Source organism: Rattus rattus, chromosome 17 (genome assembly GCF_011064425.1).
Source record: "Rattus rattus isolate New Zealand chromosome 17, Rrattus_CSIRO_v1, whole genome shotgun sequence".
In the NCBI taxonomy this organism is placed as follows: Eukaryota; Metazoa; Chordata; class Mammalia; order Rodentia; family Muridae; genus Rattus; species Rattus rattus.
In genome coordinates this window covers 8,035,586-8,041,648 of record NC_046170.1, presented here as the reverse complement: position 1 = coordinate 8,041,648, position 6,063 = coordinate 8,035,586, and the positions used below count along the sequence as shown (strand labels likewise).

Genomic DNA, 6,063 nt, shown 5'->3' with positions numbered 1-6,063 from the left:
AGGGGCAAGGCAGGGAGGGGGCGGGGTGGGGGACTGCTTACATGAATTTCCAAGTGGTAGACCTGCCTCTGAGCTCTGCCCAATGAGATCCGTCAGGGGAGGCACCCGGCTCACTTTTCCACATCACTTCACAGTTACATTTGGCAGGCTGGCGGGCTCGCAAGCCGGGGAGCGCTCGGCCCAGAATTAGTGGATGGATTTGGAATCTCCCTGCCTCCTCCAAGCTCCGCCACTGCCACTTTAGGCATAGACCTGAGCGTCAACACGCGAGCCGTACTTTTAGGCTGCGGACACAGAGCCCAGCGCGCCAGCTTCGCATCCCCGCACCAGGCTCCGCAGCTCGGAGAGGCATGAACGCGATCCGGAGGAGACTACCCTGCGCGCGGGGATCCGTGGACATTAGCCGCTCTCGGGAACTGACCCCCAGCTCCTTCAGCCATTTATGAACCCAGAGGCTTGAGATTTTTTTCCGCATCCCGGAGCCCGACCTGAGTAAGTACTATCCCCTACCCGCGTACGCCTCTGGGCGGCTAAGAACCGAGGGGATTGCTTCCTTTAGGAATTCCCACGCGCCCTCAGACACCTTACACACCTGGTGGATGAGGGATGCTAGCACTGATAACTCGCCGAGCCGCATCTCCATTCACCGCATCTGTAGCTGATGGGGTCGCCTTCTACCTAACCGGTTTTGCAAACTGCTCTCGGAGCAGATATGGAGGAGTCTGGAGCCCCATTCTGCCCCCCTCCAGTTCCCGCGCCACCCTTTCCTTCTTACGGTCGCTTTTCGGTTTTACCCTGGAGACGCAGGCAGGAGCTGCTGCAGCCGTGCGCCTTCATTGCGGGGTCGGTGCGGTGAAAGGGAAATTCTCGCCTCCTGCCCAGAGGAGGCTGCGAGCTCGAAAAGAGAGCAGGTTGAGAGGCCGGAAAAGCTGGCTCCTTGCTTTCCGTATGCCCCCACCTCTTAATCGTGGGAGGGCGACCTCCTCGGTTGGACCGAGGGCTACTGCTCTGCTGAGAAAGCCCCAGCGCCAGATTTTCCACAAGTGTCTGTTCCAGCCCGGGGGCGCGGTGCCAGCTGCAAACTTGCTAAGCTCCGGGGCCACCTAGCCACTCTTGTAGTCACCAAGACGCTGCTCAGGACTAGCTTAGGACCCATAGACAGACCAGTCAGTGGCAGCGAGCCCTCCTGAGCACCGGATGACTTCTCCTTATCCCAGAGCCCACGGTGCAGATTCTTAGAGATCTTAGTGTTTAGCATCAGCCAACCCTGGGGGTCCAGCCGCGCCCCTGCCATACTGGAGGCGAAAAGGGACTCCAGGCTATATTCTGCAAGCGAGCTAACAGGTTCATAAGAGACCTACCCTGGTTTCCCAAGGCTCTAGCCAAGCCTGCTAAACGGTGTAAACGTGATTCCACAGATGCTGATACCAACAGGTATCCAACAATTCCTCCGTTTTCTTTTTCTTTTCATTTTTTTCCTTCCCAAGACTAAAGCCTCACCTTGCCCAATGTTGTAAAAAATCTCAAAGTTTTGTGGTGGTGGTCCCGTGCCCGAAGGCAACAGCTTCCACAGGTCAATGACTAGCCTGTTAGCCTCCTGAGCAGAGATGGCAGCTGTTAGCCTAGATTGCCAAACGTAAGAAATCAAACAACATTAATTGTTTATTGTTGTAAACGCATAACGTTAGTCTGTAATGGAAAATCAGGCTGGCAGCTGCTCACTTCAGCTCCAATTAAAGGGCAGTGCTTATAACTAAGCAACTGAGAGGGAGAAGAGACCCTTTCAACTTTGCCATGGTTCCTGAAGATTGTGAGCAGTTTCCTCCTTAGGGGGGCACGATCCCGACAATCCCTTTGCGCACCGGAGCTGCTAACCAGATTAGCAGCTATTTTCTGCTCTGCGTTTCTGAGAATGAGAAGTCTAAGATAGTATGCAAGTGCGGTAGCCTCTCGCATCAGGGACCATCGCCAGGCACATAGAGAAACTGGGGTTGGCTGGGACCGTTTTGACATTCCTCTCCTCTTTATAACACTTTGACAGCCATCTGGATGCTTAAAAGCCCTCGCTAGACTGTCACCTCTGCCTTCATTATTTGAGCATTTCAACTGGAAAACTGTATGTGAGAAAGAGATATTTATGTAAGATTTGAAAGTGGGATTTTCCATCCATTCAGTATCGCCGCTGTACTTCACTGCATGCAAAATGAGCCCTGTCGTTTCTGCTAAACACCACTGAAATTTCTCCCTGGCTACCGCCTTTCATCAGCCTGTGTCCGGTTTTGCAGAGATTTAATCTGTAATGTGTGTGTGTGTGTGTGTGTGTGTGTGTGTGTGTGTGTGTGTAGGGGGTGTGTGTGTGTGTGTGTGTGTGTGTTGTGTGTGTGTTTCTTCTACTGGAAAGACTTGCACCTTTGAAGGTTTTCTGAGGCTTATATTTTTGCCATCAAAGAGAGCTCTCCATAATCGCGATGTGCAAATAGGTTTACCCACTTCCCTTTATGGCTGAGATTCTAGGACTAGCCCCCTAATTAAATAATAAAAGAGATAGCAGCATTCTTTAAGTCAGCTTTAGTAGATTGAAAACTCCATGTCACACAGTCATTTTCTGCTCCAAGAGTCGAACAGGACCTTTGTATCTTTGACATATACATTTCTCTCTTTCTTCATTTTTTTTTCTACCTCCCCCCTCTCCCTCAGCCTCGGAAGAGGGTAAGGAGTTGAGAAAAATTCTGAAAAGAGAGGATCCTTTCTGCCCCCTCCAGGATGGCTTCATTCAGAACTGCTCCAGGCTGCCTGGACTTACTCAGCTCCAAAGACTGTGGCTTGAGACTAAAGTCAAGTGCTCACCCTCACAAGCTGGCTGAGACATTGGCTAAGAATTTCTGAAACCTCTGCTGTAATTCTGTCTATCAAACTTTTACCCCCCCCCGTTTAAAAAATGTCTAATTCTTTTTGTTATTTAAAAAAAAAAGTGGTTCTGCATTATCATTTATTGTCTCCAAAATCCCTCCTGACTCCCAATGGGTAAATCTCTGAGCTTCAAAATGTACCACTTCATGACTTCACTTGTGGCGTATAGGATGCATTTATGAACGTTTTGATGCGGTGCGGGTCTGGCTAAAGGGCAGAACGTTTTAGAGTAGCTCTCGCCTTACTTGCTTTATGCATTTCAACTGTTAAAGCGGAGATGTCTGTGTCCTGGACTCAAGTGTTTTATAACAGAGCAGTAAAGACATCAATCGTCTCCTGGAACTCCTCGGTGTAGCATTGAGCATCACATGCATGGAACATCAACTATATCAAAACTCCCCATAGAACAAAGCCCTGTTAGACTGCTCAGCAGGATGGGAGACCCCTTGAGAAAGTATCTGTAAAGACTGGTCTGTGCAATGTACTCACCTTATACTAATTCCAGGAAACCAGATGTTTAAATTATGCTGATCTTTGTTAGCCTAGAGGATCAAACTGTTGAAAGAAATAAGGGGAACTCCAAAGGAAAAGGGTATAATAGTTCTCTGTTCAAGAAACTGTAACTTGGGGCTTTGTTTTCCAGCTTCTTTAATGGTTTATCAGAGAAAGAAAAAGAACACACATATATCAAAAGGTGGAGTCCACGCTTCAAGTTCAGAGGACCTTGTCATAAGAACTGTTAATGTTTCCAAGGAAAAGAAATTGAGTATTCCTGTGCTCAAAGATTGGTCTGTTGTGGTGTTATCCTCATCCCAGATTGAACAAAATTTCTATGTGAAGCCATAAACTATCTGTAAGTTAAACTGGCATTGAGTTTGCAATTCTTGCCAGTTTGCTAGTCTATCAGCAAGGTTTTCTGCTTGACAAGCAAGTAGACAAATGCACCCAGCACAGCCTTTTGATTCTAGGCACAGTTTAACATCACAGGACATTCTTTAAGAACACTGTGCCCAGAGGTATTCCTAGTACTTATTTCCATAATTTTATATTTGTTGCAATGATATTCAGAGAAGCAAAGAAAGAGATTAGAGTTTTCTTATTTGCATTTTGTGTTTGGCACCGTTGACATTCCCGGATGATGTGGAACCAACTTTGCTCATTATTTCAGGGAACAGCTCCCTGTTTTAGAGTATTATATATCAACTGCAGGCTGCCGTCACAAACTGAGGCACGTCCTTGCAGTTTGCTCTCATGTGGACTTTTGCAAACATATAAATACATATCCAACACGTGGACAGAGAGCTCATCAAAAAATTTGCATGAAGAATTGACTGACTGCTGGATTGGTTTAAGTAGAGGAACTTAATCACCATTTCCTTGTCATTGCATCTGACTTTAAATTGTGTGATTTGTGCTGACGGTTTGTCAGATTTGTATTATGATCGGTCTTTTAAGCAGTCTTGTCTGCAGGGCCTTTAAAACACCGTGGAGATTTCATCTAGAATATTTGGTGTAATTATTCTCTGGAACAATACTTGGCTTTTGATGGGCAAAGGCCACCGTCTGATTTAGCAAGGCTTAATTATGCAAGGGGATGTTAGTGCTGTCTCTTTTCCTTCTCCTTGAAACTTGAGCTTCACAGTTTATTTGTGCTGAGCTGTGGGGTTCCTATCTCTAGAACCTACTTCAGATGTAACCATGAGCAGAAAATTAGCTGGACCTGGTAACGTCAAAAGGTCAGAAAAGAAATGAGTTCAAGGGACGCCATTTAGCTTCCTCTCCCATATGTTGCTGCTGACTGAACGTCCATCACCACTTCACCGTATAACACCTATACCAATACTGTTTCCTTTTCTGTCATATCCCAGGCTTTTATGGCCTGACTTTTAAATGTCATGTGTAGTCATCATCATAAACATCACTTACCTTCTTGCCTGTAAATGTCCTTTGTAAGAAGTTCTGTTTGTAGGCAGAAATTTATAGATGTGATTTTTCAGTGTCTTCAAGAGAAAGTATCATACGGGTAAACCAACAACACGTGTTTTTTCCCTTCCTGTTCCCATTGCTAAGGACAGTTTTTGAATACTGAGGATGGTTGGTCCAGGGACAAGAATTAAGAAATTCCCAGGGACTCTGCTTCCCACTTTCCCTCAGCATTTTCACTACACGCCTGCAGGGCAAGCGGTCACATGGGACGTGCAACACCAGGACACAGCTACTACAGTTGTTTCTACAGGGATTCCATAAGTTCTCCTAAGTTTATTTTGAGACACAACCTTTCCCATTTAAAAAAAGTCAATTCTATTCACGTTCCAAACATCAAGTTTTTCCTCTATTAAAAATAATTTTACATGGTACATGAATAGAAATGATGGTGTAGTCCAGTGTGCTACAACTGGAAGGACACCCCCGACTAGGTTGACATCATAGGATGCTATTGAACTGAATGGCACACAGAGATATATTTTATTAGAGAAAATGTTTTACTTGTCCAGTCACTGTGTGGGCAATTCAGAATCTGTACTTTGAATGTCTCCAAAGGAATGTAAAAGTTTTTATTGATTATTCTCTCTCTCTGTCTCTCTGTCTCTCTGTCTCTCTGTCTCTCTCCCTTCCTCCCTCCCTCCCTCCCTCTTTTCTCTCTCCTTCACTCCTTCCCTTTTCCTCCCTTCTTCAAGCCCTCTCTATCACCCTCACCCCTCTTTATCTCTCGGTTTTTGTTCCACTTACCTAGAACATTCAGTGTGTGAATATTATATTAATTATAGTCAGTATCTCAGAAAACAATTTTAATCACTCTCAGTTATCATTTATGTCTGTAAGATACCTGGTCCTTGAATACTTGCATAAGGGAAAATTTGCTATAATACATTTCTCTTCCGGATGTTTTTATTATAATTTTAGGCATATGAAAAATACTTAGCAAGTTGACTATATTTAAATGAAACATTAAGTGGAGTATCCTTGAACATTTGTTCTACAGCACAGAGTAAAGGGTTTCGGATATTTGCATCCTATTAACATTTACAGTAATGCTTACCACACTTTTTTTCTTCTTAGGTAGAATATAGCATACAGTAAGACTGTCATTCCTCTTCTGTGATATTAACGACAAAAACTAAGAAGATGGGAGAGTGATATACATGAGAAGTT

The 6,063-nt window shown here is 45.1% G+C and overlaps 1 protein-coding gene across 1 annotated transcript in view; it reads left to right on the top strand.

The window, feature by feature from the left end:
* The first annotated feature begins 124 nt into the window (after window positions 1-124).
* The window catches only part of Cdh8 (cadherin 8), a 385,799-nt gene continuing 379,860 nt past the window's right edge, over window positions 125-6,063 (top strand). The window contains exon 1 of the mRNA XM_032888162.1: window positions 125-492. The gene's annotated coding sequence lies outside the window, so the exon portion shown is untranslated. The remainder of the gene's footprint in view (window positions 493-6,063) is intronic.